Genomic DNA, 18,839 nt, shown 5'->3' on the forward strand with positions numbered 1-18,839 from the left:
CAGGGCCTCACATATGGTAGACAGGAAACTAATCTCTTGATCACATAGATCATAGTAGTTAGAAAATTGTACTTCTCTGATTTCATGTGAGCTCTAGCACCTATCTTATGTGTATTGGTCATTTGTGTTTTCTCTTCTGCAAATGTTATGTCCTTTGCCCATTTTTCTATGGATTGTTTTTTTCTTATTAAGATTTTTTTAAAGATTTATTTTATGTATTTATTTATCCCCCTCCCTCATTGTCTGCTGTGTCCATTCGCTGTGTGTTCTGTGTCTGCTTGTCTTCTCTTTAGGCAGCACTGGGAACCGATCCTGAGACCTTCCTGAATGGGACAGAGGTGCTCGATCTCTTGCACCACCTCAGCTCCCTGGTCTGCTGTGTTTCTTATTGTCTCTCCTCTGTGTGTCTTTTTGTTGCATCATTTTGCTGCATCAGCTCTCTGCTCGGGCCAGCTCGCCACACAGGCCATCACTCTCAGGGGCCAGTTCTCCGCTAGGGCCAGTTTGCAGTGCAGGCCAGCTTGCCTTCACCAGGAGGCCCCAGGAATTGAACCCTGGACCTCCCATATGGTAGATGGGAACCCAATTTCTTGAGCCATATCTGCTTCTCTTCTTATTTTTTTTTTAAAGAATTCTCTCCCCTTCCCCACCCGCTCCCCCCCCATTGTCTGCTCTCTGTGTCCATTCACTGTGTTCTTCTGTGTCTGCTTGCATTCTCTCATGCGGCACCAGGAAACTGTCACTTTTTTTGTTGTGTCATCTTCCTGCATCAGCTCTCCATGTATGTGGCCCCACTCCTGGGTGGGCTGCACTTTTTTTTTGCACAGAGCAGCTCTCCTTGCACACACTCCTTGTGCGTGGGGCACCCCTACACAGGGGACACCCCTGCATGAACTCCGTGCATGAAGCAGCACTGTGCGTGGGCCAGCTCACCACACGGGTCAGGAGGCCCTGGGTATAGAACCCTGGACCTTATCTTAGGCAGACTCTCTATTAGTTGAGGCACAACCACTTCCCCTTATTAATTTTTAAAATTACTTGTTTTTATGGGATGAAACTATCTAAAACAGGACTGATCTTTTCACTTTGAGAATGTCTTGTTGTACAAAGCGCTTATTTTAATTTAGTCAAATTTGCATATACTTTTCCTTAACGGTTTATGTTTTTGAGATTTCTTTAAGAAATCCTTTACTATCTGCAAGGTCATAAAGATATTTCTTTATATTTTCTTTGAATTTTTTTTCTGAGGTACCAAGACTGGAGATTGAACCTGGGACTTATATGTGGGAAGCTGGCGTTAAACCACTGAGCCATACCAGTTCCCCTGAGTTGGTTCCCTTGTTTTTAGGGTTTGTTTTTTGGTTTTGGTTTTTGTTTTTGCTTGCTATTTTGTTTTTGGGCTTTTTTGTTTGTTTGTTATTTTAGGAGGCACCAGGCCCAAACCCAGGACCTCCCATGTGGGAATCAGATATTCAACTCTTTGAGCCATATCCACTTCCCTCTTTGAAAATTTTTAAAGTTTTGCTTTTTACATGGAGATCTTCCAACAATCTAGAATTTATTTTTATATATGGTGTGATCTAATTTTATCTTTCCGATATGAATAGAGAAAATCCCCAGCTCTGCTGAGTGAATTTTTCTCCAGTAATTTGTAATGCCACCTCTGTCATAGAACCCAAGTCTGCAATTACACGTGGGTTTGTGACTGGCCTCTCTTTTCTTCTATTGGTTTATGTGGCTATCCTTGCACCAGTACCACGTTTTCTTAGTTATAATGACTTCATAATAAGTCTTGATATCTAAAAGATAAGTCCCCACACCTTCTTCTTCTTCAAAATTAGGTTGACCCTTTGCTCTTTCACTAGAATTTTAGCATCAGCTATCAAGTCCACAAAAAAGTGCTTCTGGAATTTGATTAAATTTGCACTAAATACATAGAGCAATTTATAATATTGAGCCTTCCCATCCATGAATATGGTAAAGCTTTCTTTTATTTAGGGCTTCTTTGTACCCATCTATGAAGTTCTATGTTTTCTTCCATAAATATCTTGCATATCTTTTTTAGATTTACTTAGAAGTATTTTGTAGGTTTTATGAATATTATAAGTGATTTTTTTTTAAATTCATTTGCTAATTATTTGTTTCCAATGTACACACCTCCAACTGATTTTGTTATATTGCTAATCAATTCAGAACTTCATGAACTCTCTTACCTAGTAGGTGTAATTGAAATTCACTTGGGTTTCCTCTGTAGAAAATCCTGTCATTGGCAAACAATGAAAGTTTTTTTCTTCCATTCCCATTTATATATCTTTTCTATTTATTCTTTGGCTGTGTAGGTTAGTGCCTATATATAGTGTAATTTACAATAGAGGTGATAAAAGTAAGTATCCTCCTGAAGCTGGTGTTTCTGCGTGACGAAACTGGATTCAGATGGAATCTCTTTTCATTAGACTTTCATGCTGCTTTACTGGAATTGTAGTTGGTGTTGGGGTTTAAGATATATTTAGGGGATTTGAATCTCTGGACTGACAATATGATAGCCAGGCCCTGAGCCTCAACAGACTTCAGCTCCTACAATCTGATTTATTGGACTCACCTCACTCAGCCAAGATGGTGTTGAAGAAGGACAACCACCACACCATGGAGCCTAGAGTGCCTACAACTGAAAGCAGGAGGATTGCATCCAGTATCCATGTGGAATCTGAGCCTCCTCTTGACATAGAGATGACACGGACATAACCAATCCAAGGCCCACAGAGAAAAGGTGGCATTGGAGTGGAGTGGGAAAAGTGGACATGGTGGCTGATATGGGTATGGGGAATGGCAGGAAGAGATGAGATGTGGAGGTGCCTTTGGGACTTAGAGTTGCCCTGGATGGTGCTGCAGGGGCAATCACCGGACATTGTAAATCCTCCCGAGGCCCACTGGATGGAATGTGGGAGAGTATGGGCCATGATGTGGACCATTGACAATGAGGTGCAGAGATGCCCAGAGATGTACTTACCAAATGCAATGGATGTATCATGATGATGGGAGTGAGTGTTGCTGGGGGGGGAGTGGTGGGGTGGGGGTGGTGGGGTTGAATAGGACCTCATATTGTTTTTTTAATGTAATATTTTTACAAAATCAATAAAAAAAAACATTAAAAAAAAAGTAAGTATCCTTACTTTATTCTTCTTGTTAAAAGAAATTCTTCTACTTTTTCACCATTAACAGTCACTGTAGACTTTTTTAAAAAACAAATCAATTTTATTGATACATATTAATAAATCATACAGTCCATCCAATGTGTACAATCAATGGCTTCTGGCATAATCACATAGTTATGCATTTATCACTTTAATCATTATTAGAGCATTTTCATTATTTCAATAATAATAATAATAATAATATTAAAAGTCACCACCTCTCAATCATCTGTCCTTCCACTCCTGTATATAACTGCTGTTTCTGGTATTCCTGCATATTTATTTATTTATTTTAAAGCAGTTTTATTAAGATATACTCAGATACCATACAATCTATCCAAAGCGTATAATTAATGGCTTTTAGTATAATCACAATGTTATGCATTCATCACCACAAAAAATTTTAGAACAATTTCATTACTCCAAGAAGAAAAACTCATCACTTAGCAAGTCACCTTTCAATTCCTCTGTCCTACCCCAGTGCTACATAACCACTAATCTAATTTCATCTTTATAAATTGATTTATATTTTATAAGAATGGAATCATACAATATGTAGTACTGTCTGCTTTCTTTCACTTAGCATAATGTGCTTTTTTGTCTGATATTAACATCTTGTAACATTAACATACATTTGTTCAGTTTCAAAGAAAAACAGTCTTATATATGCAATATTACCCATATTCATGTTTCACATGAGGTTTTATTATGCTATATAGTCCCATGTTACATTTTTTAGCTTTCCTTTTAGTAATTTACATGACCTTAGACTTTCTCTTTCAACTACTGTCACAACTATATAATTGCACTGCTACTTACACATATTATGTTGTGCTTTCAGCTTTTCTATTCATTTCCAAGATTAACACATATCCTTGTTTAACAATTCTGCACAAGTTAACTCTCAGCATTCCATTCTCTACCTTCATTCTATTTTCCGGTGATCCACATTCAAATTATTAACTCCATGAGATTACATAATATATTTAGTTCACAATAGCGCAATCATACAGTATTTGTCCTTTCATGTCTGGCTTTCTTCACTCACCATAATGTCCTTCAGGTTCATCCATGTTATCATAAGCTTTATGACTTCCTTTCTTCTTATAATTGCATAATATTCCATCATGTGCATACACCACAGTTTGTTTATCCATTCATCGGTTGATGTATACCTAGGTTGTTTCCATCTTTTGGCAATCATGAATAATGCTGCTATGAACATCAGTGTGCAGACGTCTGTTCATTCTTCTGGGTATATACCCAGTAGTGGTATTACCGGGTCACATGGCATCTCTATTCAACTTCTTTAGGAACTGCCAAACAGTCTCCCACAGTGGTTATACCACAGTGGCTATAGCATTACAACCAACAGTGAATGAGTGTTCCTATCTCTCCACATATTCTTCAACACTTGTAGTTCTCTGACTTTTTAATAGTGGCCATTCTAATAGGTGTGAAATGAGATCTCATTGTTGCTTTGATTTGCATTTTCCTAATCATTAGTGATACTGAACATATTTTTCATGTGCTTTTTCACCATTTGTATTTCTTCTTTAGACAAATGTCCATTCAAGTCTTTTGCCTGTTTTTAATCCAGTCAGTTGTCTTTTTATTTTTTAGTTGTAGCATCTCTTTATAGATCATATACTAAACCCTTATTGGATACGGGATTTCCAATTATTTTCTCACATTGAGTCAGCTGCCTTTTCACCCTGTTGACAAAGTCAAAGTCTAGTTTGATGGCAAATAGTTTCTCATAATATACTCTTATGATCCTTTTTATTTCTGTGATGTCAGTTGTAACTTCCCCCTTTTATTTCTGATTTTGTTTATTTGCATCTTCTCTTTTTTTCTTTGTAAGTCTAGCAAAATGTTTGTCAATTTTATTGATTTTCTCAAATCTCCCACTTTTAATTTTGTTGATTTTCTCTATCATCTTGTTCTCAATTTCACTCATTTCTGTGCTAACCTTTATTTTTTATTTTCTTCTTCTTGCTTTGGGAATGGTTTGCTCTTCTTTTTATAGTTTCTCTAGTTGTTCAATTAAATCTTTGAGTTTAACTCTTTCTTCTTTTTTAATATAGGCATTTAGGGCTATAAATTTCCCTCTCAGCACTACCTTTATTGTAACCCGTAAGTGTTGATAATGTGTGTTCTCATTTTCATTTGTCTCAAAATATTTACTAATTTCACTTCGTTTCTTCTTTGATCCACTGATCATTTAGAAGTGAGTTGTTCAGCCTCCACACATCTGTAAATTTTCAGCTTTTCCATCTACTATTGATTTCCAGTTCCATTTCATTACAACCTGAGAAGTTGCTTTGTCTAATTTCAATCTTTTTATATTTATTGAGACCTGCCTTGTGACCTAACATGTGGTCTATCCTGGAAAAAGATCCAGGAGCACTTGAGAAAGATGTATATAACCCACTGATTTGGGATGCAATGTTCTGTATGTGTCTGTTAGGTCTAGCTCATTTATCATATTGTTCAAGTTCTTTGTTTCCTTGTTGATCTTCTGTCCAGTTCGATCTTCTGTCCAGATCTTCTATCTAATGATGTAAGTGGTGTGTTGAAGTCTCCAGCTATTATTGTAGAGATGTCTATTTCTCCCTTCAGTTTTGCCACAGTTTGCCTCATGTGATTTGGGGCACTCTTCTTATGTGCACAGATATTTATGACTGTTATTCTTTCCAAGTGGATTATCCCTTTTATTAATATATATCATAACTTTTGCATTTATTGTGTTTTGTCTGATACTAGTATAGCTACATCTGCTCTTTTTTGGTTACTGTTTGCATGGAGTGTCTTTTTCTAACCTTTCACTTTCAGGCAGTTTGTATCACGGGGTCTAAGGTGAGTCTCTTGTAGGCAGCATATGGATGGTTTATGTTTTTTTATCCATTCTGTCAGCCTATATCTTTTGATTGGGGAGTTTAATCCATTCGCATTCAATGATATTACCATAAATGCATTATTTACTTCCACCTTTTTATTTTTTGGTTTTCATACACCATATCTTAGTTTCATCTGTCTTTTTACTCTTTCATTACCTTTCTGCTATTATTGCCTTTTTCTACACTATCCTCCAAACCTGTCTCTACTCTCTTCTTTCAGACTGTAAGACTTCCTTAAATATTTCCTACAAAGGGCGATTCTTTTTATGAACTCTCTTAGTTTCTGTTTGTTTGTGAATATTTTAAACTCACCTTCATATTTGAAGGACAATTTTGTCAGACAAAGAATTCTTGGGGGAAGCAGAAGTGACCCAAGCAATTGAGCTCCCATCTACCACATGTGAGGTCCCAGTTCAGTTTCCAGTGCCTCCTGGAGAAGATAAGCAAAACAGCAAACTGGCATGATGGGCAGGTGCGGCAAGTTGATGCAACAAGATGACACAACAAGGAGACACAAATAGGAAAGTCAATGAGAGACCCAACAAAGCAGGAAGTTGAAGTGGTTCAAGAGATTGAGCATCTCTCTCCCACACGGGAAGTCCCAGGTGCCTCCTAAAGATACAGAGAGCACACAGCAAATGGGCAGGGAGAGCAGACAGTGAGCACAAACAACAAGAGGGAGGGTGGAATAAATAATTTTTTAAAAGAGAATTCTCAGCTGGAAATTTTTCTCTTTCAGTATCTTACTTGTATCAAACCACTGTCTTCTTGCCTACATGGTTTCTGAAGAGAAATCCACACTAAATCTTATTGGATGTCCCTTGTATGTGATGGTTTGCTTTACCTTTGCTGCTCTCAGAATTGGCTCTTTATCTTTGCTATTTGACATTCTGAGTAGTATGTGTCTTAGAGTATTTCTACTTGGATTTTTTTTCTGATTGGGATAAGCTTTGCTTCTTGGAAGCACATGAGAGTTGGGAAATTTTCAGCCATTATTTCCTCAAATACTCTTTCTGCCCCTTTTCCTTTCTCCTTCTGGAATTCTTGTGTCACATTACACTGTTGAATTTCAGGTTGCCATTCAACTCTCTAACCCCTCTCATTTTTTTCCATTCTTTTCTCTGTTTTTCTCTCAATTTCAGCAGTTCTGTCTTTAGTATCACTTATTCTTTCTTCTATCATTTCAAGTCTGCTGTTGTATGCCTTAATGTGTTTTTTATCTCACCTATTATGTCTTTAATTCCCATGAGCTCTTTTATTTTTTATTCAGGTCTTCAAATTCTTTGTGCTCACCCAGTTTCTTCTTGATGGTCTTTATCTCTTTAGCCCTACTGTCTTTCAGCCCATTAATTTTATTTTGAAATTTGTATGCATCTCATTGATTAGTTGTCTCAAATCCTGGGTTTCATTTGGGGCTTTGATATATTCCTTTGCTTGGGCCATTTCTTCCATTTTCTTAGTATGGCTTGTAATTTTTTGCTGATATCTAGGCATCTGATTATGATGGAGAGTTTATTCTGTTGCTCAACTTCTCTCCTTTGTAGGATTTAGGAGGCTGTATATTATTGCCATTCTTTGATTCTTGGTTCAACCTGTTCTGGGTCTTTAGGATTGTCCCTGTTAGTTGCTCAAATCTGGGTCATGGACCCAGTAATGGGTTGCACACCTGCTTCCAGGAGCCTTGGGGAGGGAGGCTGAAAAGGCTGGATAAAAACTTGTTTTATTTATTTACTCTTAGTTTCCTCACATGCACTTCCTGGGTCAGTCAGCAGATTGCGCTCTTTGGCAATCTTCCCAGTCAAAGCCTGGTGGGAGTGAATTTGCTGCAACAGACTGGAACAATGTGATAGTGGATCCTGCCAGGCAGCTAAGAGCCTTATAACTCAAACTTTCTCAGAGGTTGCTCTCCAACCTTTGCTGGAAGCCAACTCTCTTTTCCCAGGTAGAAAATAATTCAGCTCCCCTCTGCATCCTCCACAACTGCTCCTAGTCAAGAGAAGGGTGTTTGAGAGTGTCAGATCTCGTTAGCTCCCAAAACAAAAAAATGGCACAGCCCCACCCAACCTAGAATGGCTTGGTGGATACTGCCTAGAATGTGGTGGATACCACAAATTTGTGGGTCAAAAGCTGAGTCAGCCTTAGGTTATGTCCTTCTCTCTCCTGTTTCCTGGGGAGGTGGATCCCTGCCGCCCCCTTTGTCTGTAGCTGCTGGCCCCAAGGCCTGATTTTTCACAATTGTATATAGGGTCTGGGAGGTTGCTGGCAGCTGCCTCTGCAGCTTCAACTCAGTTTTGCCACTGAGATATTTTCCTTTGCCCCTCTTCTGAGTGGTGTCCAGCCTTCCCCTGGTGTCCTAAACCCCAGAATATTTTTTCCAGACCATTTGTACCTGTCTTCTAGCTATTTTTCTAAGAGAGGAGAGAGTCCCATGTCTTCCTAGTCTTCCATCCTCCCAGAAGTCTGTATACTTTTGATAGATACAATTTTCAGGTTAATGAATTCTCATTTTGTTCCTAGTGTGCTAAAATTTTATAAAGCAAGAACACTGAATTTTGACAAATGTATTTTTTTCTTTTTTTTTTCTTTTCTTTTTTTAACTTTTAAAACATATTTACTAAGATTCTGGCAATAGCTTTATGTAACAAGACACAGCATTACAGGCCTGCCACTCACCTTGTTTATGTTAAATCTCAACTTCAATATGAAGCTGTTAAAAAAAATATATCAAAACCTGCTTTTTACATGCTAAATATCTTGGCAAGTATGCCATCAAACACAGTAATGAACTTAAGATAGCAAGAGTAAGGAGTTACAAAAATTAAACATTGCAGCCTAAACAAGGTTCATACAAAAAATTTTAACTATACTGGTTACATAAAATCTTTCTGACTAGTTAAAATTTAACAGTATAAAACATGCATTTTAGAACCTTTTAGCTATCTAGTTCAAAAAGTACCTCTTCAAAGCTAAAGTGTAGTCAAAATTAATTCACGTGACATAACACATTGTAATGCTAAAAAATATTCAGAATTATTAAGTGGAGGTAAATTCCAGAGCTTTTGGGGCTTTCTCATGCTGCACAGGGCCACTTCTCTGGTTCACTCAAGGCAGCATAAGGCAGAGTCCAAGGATGTCACTAAGCTCAGTAAAGTGGTATCCAGCTCTGACCTCCCCAGGAAGCATGGCTGCTGCATCCACAAAAACAGGATGTGTGAGGATCAAAGGCACACTATTCTGCTAGCTAAAGAGATAGCAAACCACCACCCCCCACCCTAAAAGTTCCTTCCCCAGGTAAATAAAAAGTATACAAGGGAAAAAAATTAAAATACACTTATCCACAGTCAGGATTTTGGACTATCAATATAATTCCTATTTCAAAAATGCTAACTCAAGCTGCCTGGATATTTCTGGTAACATCTTATATATGTATTCAGATTCAATCTCTATTGATTTATTATTAGGTAATTTTGTAAAAAATATTCACTTTATCCCCAAATATCTGAACCACTAATACGACTACAGTGTATTATCTCCCAGAGCTATTATGCACTGAAAGAGAACAATAACAAAAAAAAAAAAAGATGTTCAAGCAGCAGGCAACAATTATGGCCCTTTCACACAGTGGCATCTGAGAGGCTACTGTAAAGTCCAGGAATAATTCTAAAAACAAGAAAAATCATGCATTTTAGTAAATATGTCATAATTTTCACAGTTGAAATTTCCTTAGACATTGAACTTTCTTAATAAGAGAATCCTGATTTTACTTAATGTTATGGAGAATCAGGACTTGAACTAGCAGCCTTCTTTTTCTTCTTTCTACTGTGTTTCTCACGCTTCTTTTTCCTTTTTGTTTTCCCTGTTGGTTTTTCTCGTTCTTCACTGCTTTTCTTCTTTTTTGCTTGTACCTCCTCAATATAATCTGATTCTGACAAGGACTCAGATGATAAAGGTTTATCTTCAGGATACATCTTTCTTTTTTTGCTGACTCCTTTATTATCCTTTTCTTTTTCAGTTGAATCCTTTGACTTCTTTTCCTTTTTTAGACTATCCTCACTGTCTGATTCGGTTTCTGACATGGAACTTTCCGAAGATTTATGTGAATGTTCTTCTTTTTCTTTCTCCTTTTTCCTTGTTTCTTATCCTCATCTTCAGAATCTGAAGAACTGCTGGAAGAATCAGAGCTTGATGAAGAAGAAGATGAATACCTATCAGATTTCTTCTTTTCTTTTTTCTTTCTCTGTCTTTTTTTGGATGAACTCTCACTTCCACTTAGTAATTTCTCCCTGTGTTTTTCTAGTTCTTTCTTCCAGTTCTCATTCATTTTTTCTTCAAATTCAGCTAATGCTTTGGAGCCTTTCTTTTTCTTTTCTAGTTGTTCTTTCACTTCTTCCCAGGTGGACCTTGGTCGATTCAGATAATCTTGTATCGTTGGTCCTGATGACTGGATTGGACCCCTTGATCTGGCCATTGCTATCAGGTTCATGTAGGCCATGCGATTGTCCCACTTCCCCTGGTGCCCGACGACTTCGGAGCGCACAGCCAGACGCCGGGGAAGACTAGGCCAGAGCTGTATTTTTTTCTGTATAAGATGATGATACCATTTTTTCTTAACTGATAATGAGGTGATATATATCAGTAGATTATCTAATGCTAAACCTTCTAACATTGCTGATATAAACCCACTATATTCATTGTATTTTTTTCACTTAAAAACAATTTATTGAAGTATATCATTCAAACATGAATATACATAAACAGTAAGTATATAGTAAAAGTTGTCAAGTTACAAAACAAACATGCACTAACATCACATGGGGCCCCCATACAGCATCCCAAATACCTTGCATTGTTGTGAAACATTTGTAACAAATTATGAACGAGCATTGTCAAAGTAGTACTACTAATTGTAGTCCCTTTCTCACATTTGGTGTATTTTTCCTCCAACCCACCCTATTATATTTTTTTTTTGTTCATAAACCATACAATTTATCTAAAGTGAACAATCAATGGCATTTGGTATATTCACCAATTGTGCACTCATCACTTGAGTCAATATCAGATCATTTACATTACTCAAAAAAAATCACTGTCATACCCATATGACACTACTATTTACAAATCCTATGATGCACATTCAACAGTTCTATTCATTTCCAAAAATTTACAAACAACTTTTCACTAATTCTGCACAGCTTAAATCTTAGCTTTCCATTTTTTAACCCCATTCTTTTCTCTGGTGACTTATATTCTCACTATTAAATCCATAAGTTTGTTCATTATATTTAGTTCATAATAGCAAAGTTATACAATATTTGTCCTTTTTTGCCTGGTTTGCTTCTCTCAACATAATGTCCTCCAGGTTCATCCACATTTTCATATGCTTCAAGACTTCATTTCTACTTTCAGTTGAATAATATCCCATTGTGTGTACATAGCAGAGATTGTTTATCCATTTGTCAGTTGGTGAATATCTGGGTTGTTTCTATCTTTTGGCAATTGTGATTAAGTCACTGTGAACATCAGTGTGCAGATGTCTGTTCATGTCACTGCTCTCAGTTCTTCTGTATATACCTAATAGAGGTATTACCAGGTCACATGACAGATCTATATCTAATTTCCTTAGGAACTGCCAAACAGACTTGCACAGCGGCTGTACCATTCTACATTCCAACCAGCAGTGAATAAGAGTTCTTGGTTCTTCACATTCTCTCCAAAACTTGTTTTGTATTGTTAAGAGCAGCCATTCTATTAGGTGTGAAATGATATCTCGTTGTAACTTTGATTCGCATTTCCCTAATAGCCAGTGATGCTGAGCATTATTTCATGTCATTTTTTGCCATTTGTATTTCTTCTTTAGAAAAATGTGTATTCAGGTCTTTTGCCCATTTTTTAATCCAGGTAGGTATCTGTATTGGTCAGCCAAAGGGGTGCTGATGCAAAATACCAGAAATTGGTTGGTGTCCATAAAGGGCATTTATTTGGGGTAAGAGCTTGCAGATACCAGGCCAAAAAGTGTAAGTTACTTCCCTTACCAAAGTCTATTTTCACATCTTGGAGCAAGATGGCTGCTGACATCTGTGTGGGTTCAGGCTTCCTGAGTTTCTCTCTTCCAGGGTCTTGCTTCTCTCTGGATTCAGTGTTCCTCTCCTCCTGGGGCTTGCTTCTGTTTCCTCTGTAAGCATACTTCTCAGGGTTCCAGCTTAAGGCTTCAGCACCAAACTTCAACATGAAACCTCCAATATCAAAAACCCTCAACTCTGTCTTTTGTCATGCCTTTTATGACATGGGTTCCACCCACCAAGGGGAGGGAACTCAACACCCTAATGTTGTGGCCCAAGCAAACCCTGATCATAACCTAATCATGCCCAGGTACAGATCAGATTACAAACATAATCCAATATCTATTTTTAGGATTCATAACCATATCAAACTGCTACACTCCACCCTCTGAATTCCAAAAAGACATTACAATATTTGAAAAAACTTTAAATCAGTAACAATGCAAGTACTAAATCATATCACAATCAATTTAAAGAAATAGTTTGTCTTGGGGCAAAGTCCTGTCTGCTACAGACCTCTGAGACTTACAAATCAATTTAATCTGCTTTTAATACACAAGTGGACAAAGGATAAACATTTTCATTACAATAAGGAGAAATTGGGAGGGAAACATGAGTCATGGGTCCGCTACAGTTCAATAAACCTGCCGGGCATCCTCCATTTGATTTCAAAGTCTGAGAGTCATTCTTAAGATGATGGTTTCTTCTCCTTGGTGCCTTATGGGAACCCACCCTTTCCACAGGCTTGCCCAATGGCCATTTTCTTAGTTCCAATCTTATCAAGCATCTAAGTGTTGACCAAGGTCCAGCCCTCTACCTCCAAGAGTGTTGGGGTGATTGCCACACCTTACCCAACCTTTGGGTTAGAGTCTTAACTCCCCTCATACAGTGATGTGAAGACAACATTCCCCCTAACCTTTGGCATACAGGCTCAACCCTCCCAGAGCAATGAGTTGACCACCTGGCCTGCCATTACCTTTGGGGGACAGGTCCACCCCTCTCAGACCTGCGGGGTGCTGACCTTAACCACCCTAATCCTTGGGGAAGGTGCTCCACCCTCTCAGTACCCTGGGGTGGCAAAACTCTCCCAGAACTTTGGACAGGAACATCCATCCTCTTCAATTGCTGGGGCAAACTCACCCACTCTGTACACATGGGTGGGGTTCCTCTCTTGACCCAAGGTGATGTCTTAATTCCAGATCTCAGGTTCCATGGTTTTCTTCTTAAAGCTGCTTCACCTTCAATATCTCCTTTCCATGTCCCTTTTAGTCCAAGCTGACAATGGTTTTGTTCATACAGTTCTCTCAAAAACCTTGTTGGTTTAGCATGCAAAAAGCAGGGGTCCAAGCCATCAGACAGTAAGGCTTTCCACAAGTTTTTCCTAGATAACTGCATCTTCAATCCTGATTTACAAGTGCCAAGTTTAGTTAAGTCCTCCAATGGGGCACTTTCATCTGGGAGCTTGATTTCCAAAGGCTTGGAATTTCTAGAATTAGTTTCTGTTTACTTTGTGCCTGACCATTCAGTCCTCAGTATATCTCTCTTGCCTAGCATTTTGCTATAGGCTGCAAGGAAAAGCCAAACTGCATTCTCTGACTTCCTTTTGGAAATTTTTGGCTAAATGCCCAGTCTTGCCATTTTCAAATTCTGCCTTCCATAAAACACCAAGAGTTAACCTTGCTAAGTTATCTGCAACTTTAAAACACAGATCACCCTTCCTCCAGTTTCCAACCATTTACTTCTAAGGCATCACAAAAAGTCTCTTTAGCACCCATATTGCTATCAACAGTCTCTTCAAAGCACTGTAAGTCTTTTCTTCCAAGCACCTCACAATTCCTACAAAAAAATACCTCTTACCCATTTATAAAACTGTTCCAGCATTTTGGTAATTGCAAAAGCACTAACCTATTCCTGGCACCAAATTATGTATTAGTCAGCCAAAGGGGTACTGATGCAAAATATCAGAAATTGGTTGGTTTTCATAAAAGGTATTTTTGGGGGTAGGAGCTTGCAGATACCAGGCCATAAACATAAGTTACTTCCCTCACCAAAGTCTATTTTCATGTGTTGGAGCAAGATGGCTGCTGACACCTGCGAGGGCTCAGGCTTCCTGAATTCCTCTCTTCCAGGGTCTTGCTTCTCTCTGGATTCAGGGTTCCTCACTTCCCTGGGTTTGCTTCTTCCTGGGCTCAGGGTCCTCTCTTCCTGGGACTTGCTTCTGTTTCCTCTGTGAGCTTACTTCCCAGGGCTCCAGCTTAAGGTTTCAGCATCAAAAGTCCTCAACTCTGTACTTTGCCATGCCTTTTGAGAGTCCCCACCCATCATGGCCCAATCAAAGCCCTAATCATAACTTAATCATGCCCAGGTACAGACCAGATTGCAAACATAACCCAGTATCTATTTTTGGAATTCATGATCATATCAAACTGCCACAGTGTCTTTTTATTGTTGAGTTGTAGGATGTATTACTTATCATGGATATTAGACCCTTGTCGAATGTGTATTTCCAAATATTTTCTCCCACTGCTTAGGCTGCCTTTTTAACCTTTTCACAAAGTCTTTGAGGTACAGAAGTGTTTCATTTTGAGGAGATCATATTTATCTATTTTTTATTTTGTTGCCTGTGCTTTGTGTGTAAGGTTTAAGAAACACCCACCTACTAAAGGTCTTGTAGATGTTTCCCGACATTATCATCTAGTAGTTTTATGGTCCTGGCTTTTATATTTAGGTCTTTGATCAATTTTGAGTTGATTTTTCTGTAGGGAGTGAGATAGGGATCCTCTTTCATTCTTTTGGTTTTAGATATCCAGTTCTCCCAGCACTATTTTTTGAAAAGACTCCTCTGTTCCAGAAAAGTGGACTTGGTAGGCTTATCAAAACTCAATTGCTGGGAAACGGACTTGGCCCAGTGGTTAGGGCATCCGTCTACCACATGGGAGGTCCGCGGTTCAAACCCCGGGGCTCCTTGACCCGTGTGGAGCTGGCCATGCGCAGTGCTGATGCGCGCAAGGAGTGCCCTGCCACGCAGGGGTGTCCCCCGCGTAGGGGAGCCCCATGCGCAAGGAGTGCACCCCGTAAGGAGAGCCGCCGAGCGCGAAAGAAAGTGCAGCCTGCCCAGGAATGGCGCCGCCTACACTTCCCGTGCCGCTGACGACAACAGAAGCGGACAAAGAAACAAGAAGCAGCAAATAGACACAGAGAACAGACAACGGGGAAGGGGGGGAAATTAAATAAATAAAAATAAATCTTAAAAAAAAAAAATCAATTGCTGGGAAGTGGATGTGTCTCAAGTGACTGGGCTCCTGCCTACCACATAGGAGGTCCCTGGTTCGATTCCTGGTAACTACTAAATAAGACAGTAAGCTGGCATGATGGGCAAGTGTGGCAAGCCGATGCAACAAGAGACACAAGAAGAAAAACATAATGAGAGACACAACAAAGCAGGGAGCAGAGGTTCCTGGTGCCTCCTAAAGAGGAAGAGGAAGACAACAAGGTGGCATGATGGGCAGGTGCAGCAAGCTAATGCAACAAAATGACTCAACAAGAAACACACGAAGAAAAACTCAATGAGAGACACAACAAAGCAGGGAACAGAGTTGGCTCAAGCAATTAGGCACCTCCCTACCATATCAGAGGCTCTGGGTTTGATTCCTGGTGCCTCCTAAAGAAACAAGGAAGACAAACAGACACAGCAAGTGCAAATGATGAGGGGGTGGGGAGAAATAAATGTTTTTAAAAAACTCAATTGCCTATAGAGGTGCAAGTCTATTTCTGAAGTCAATTTTATTCCATTGATCAGTGTGTCTCTATTTATGCTAATACTGAGCTGTTTTGACTACTGTAGGTTTATAATACCCTTCTGGAAGCATGAGTCTTCTGACTTTTTTTTTTTTTTAATGTTTTTGGTTATTTAGAACTCCTTTCTATCCAAATAAATTTGGTAATGACTTTTCTATTTCTGTTAAGTAGTTCATTGGAATTTTCATTTGTATTGCATTGAATCTATGAATCAGTTTAGGTAGAATTAACATCTTCATGATGTTTAGTCTTCCAGTCCATGAACATGGAATGTCCTTCAGTTTGTTTAGGTCTTCTTTCATCTTTTAGTGATGTTTGGTAGATTTTGTGTACAAATTTTTAACATTCCTGGTTAAATTAATTTCTAGATATTTGAGTATTTTTGTTGCTATTGTAAATGAATTTTTTCTTGATTTTCTCCTCATGTTGCTCAGGACTAGTGTATAGAAACATGACTGATTTTTGAGTATTGATCTTGTATCCTATCACTTTGTTGAACTCATTACATCCAGAAGCTTTGTTAAAAATATTTTGAAATTTTTAAGATATAGAATCATGTCATCTGCAAAAAGTGAGAGTTTTATTTCTTTTCCAATTTGGATGCTTATTGTTTTATTTTGTCTACTTGCTCTAGCTACAACTTCTAGCACAATGTTGAATAACAGTGGTGAGAGTGGGTGTCCTTTTCCTCTAAGATCTTTTCCTCTAAGATCTTTTTCCTGATCTTAGAGGAAAAGCTTTCAAACACTCCCCATTGAATAGTATGTTGGCTGTGGGATTTTCATATTACTTTTTATTGTGTTGAGAAACTTTCCTTCTATACTTTTTGAAGCATTTTTATTAAGAATGCATGCTGGAGTTTGTCAAATGCCTTTTCTGCATCAATTGAGATCTTTGTGTTGGTTTTTTTCCTTCAAATTATTAATGTGGTGTATTACATTAATTATTCTCTTATATTGAGCCACCCTTGCATACCAGGAATAAAACCCACTTGATTGTGATGTATAATTGTTTTTATATGCTGTTGGATTTGATTTGCAAGTATTTTGTTGAGAATTTTTTAATCTATTCATTAGAGTGATTGGTCTGTAAATTTCATTTCTTGTATCTTTATCTGGCTTTATATTAATGTTGGCTTCAAAAAAATCTGTTGAGTAATTTTCCCTTCTTTTATAATTTGGAAGAGTTTAAAGAGAATTGGTGTTAATTCTTCTCAAAATGCTTTGTAGATTTCAACTGTAAAGCCATCTGGTCCTGGACATTTCTTTGTTGGAAGATTTTTGATGACTGATTCAATCTCTCTAAACATGATTGGTGGGAAGCAAATGTGGCTCAAGCTCCTGGTTTTTGTACTCACTGTCTGCTCTGTGTCCACTTGCCATGCACTCTCTGTGTCTGTCTTCTCTTCTCATCTTCTCTTTTAGGAGGCACCAGGAACTGATCCTGGGACCTTCAGTGTGGGAGAGAAGCACTCAGTCACTTGAGCCACCTAGCTCCCTGGTTCACTACATCTCCCATTGTCCCTCCTCTGTGTCCCCTTTGTTGAGTCATCTTGTTGCACCAGCTCCTCATGGTTCAGCTCTCTGGATGGGCCTGGTCTCCACATGGGCCAGCTCACCATGTGGGCCAGCTCACTTTCACCAGGAGGCCCTGGGAAGCAAACCTAGGACCTCCTATATGGTAGATGGAAGACCAATCACTTGAGTTACATCCACTTCCCATAATATCCTCTTATGATCCACTTTATTTCTGTGGTGTCAGTCATAATGTCCTTCTTTCATTCCTGATTTTATTTGCATCTTCTTTTCTTCTTTGTTCTTCTTGCTAAGGGTTTGTCAATTTTATTTTCTCAAAGCACCAGCTTTTGTTTGGTTCATTTTCTCTATTTTTTTTCTCAATGTCATTTATTTCTGCTCTAACCTTCTTTTCTTCTGCTTGCTTTGGGATTCGTTTGCTGTTTTGTTTTGTTTTTTTTTTCTAGTTCTTCCACATGTTCAGTTAGGTCTTTGATTTTACCTCTTTCTTCTTTTTCAATACAGGCATTTAGGGCTATAAATTTCCCTCTCAGCACTGCCTTCAATGTAACCCATAAGTTTTGATATGTTGTGTTCTCATTTTCATTCTTCTTCAGGTATCTACTAATTTCTCTTCCAATATCTTCTTTGATCCACTGGTTGTTTAAGAGTGTGTTGTTTAACTTCCATATATTTGCAAATTTTCCCCTTTTATTGTCAATTTCAAGCTTCATTCCATTATGACCTGAGAAGGTGCTTTGTATAATTCCAGTCTTCGTGAATTTATTGAGAGATGTACTGTGATCCAACATGTGGTCTATCCTGGAGAAATCCATGAGCACTTGAGAAGAAGGTATTACCTGCTGATTTGGGGGTGAAATGTTCTGTATATGTCTGCCAGGTCTAGCTCATTTATCATATTGTTCAACTTGTCTGTTTCCTTGTTGATATTCTGTCTAGTTGTTCTATCTATTGATGTGAGTGGCATGTTGATGCCTCCAACTATTATTATAGAGATGTGATTTCCCCTTTCAATTTTGCCAGAGTTTGCCTCGCATATTGGGGGCACCCTGCTTAAGTACATAGATATTTATGACTGTTTTTTCTTCCTGGTGGATTGCCCCTTTTATTAATATATAATGGCCTTCTACATCTCATCATTTTTTTGCATTTAAAGTTTGTTTTGTCTAACACCAGTATAGCTATTACTGTTTGTATGAAATATCTTTTTCCAACCTTTCACTTTTAATCTATTTGCATCCTTGAGTCTAAGTTGAGCCTCCAGCAGAAAGCATAGGGATGGCTCACTTTTTTTTTTTAGGAGGTGCTGGGGATTGAACCTGGGACCATGGTACATGGGAACCAGGCACTCACCCA

General features: G+C 38.4%; 1 protein-coding gene and 1 pseudogene across 1 annotated transcript in view; one reads left to right on the top strand and one right to left on the bottom strand.

Annotated features, from left to right (window-relative positions):
• SLC10A1 (solute carrier family 10 member 1) overlaps positions 1-18,839 on the top strand; it is a 46,892-nt gene that overhangs the window by 5,444 nt on the left and 22,609 nt on the right. The gene's annotated exons all lie outside the window — the stretch shown is intronic.
• Positions 9,688-16,953, bottom strand: LOC131277910 (protein FAM133B pseudogene; annotated as a pseudogene).

Source organism: Dasypus novemcinctus, chromosome 3 (assembly GCF_030445035.2).
Source record: "Dasypus novemcinctus isolate mDasNov1 chromosome 3, mDasNov1.1.hap2, whole genome shotgun sequence".
NCBI lineage: Eukaryota > Metazoa > Chordata > Mammalia > Cingulata > Dasypodidae > Dasypus > Dasypus novemcinctus.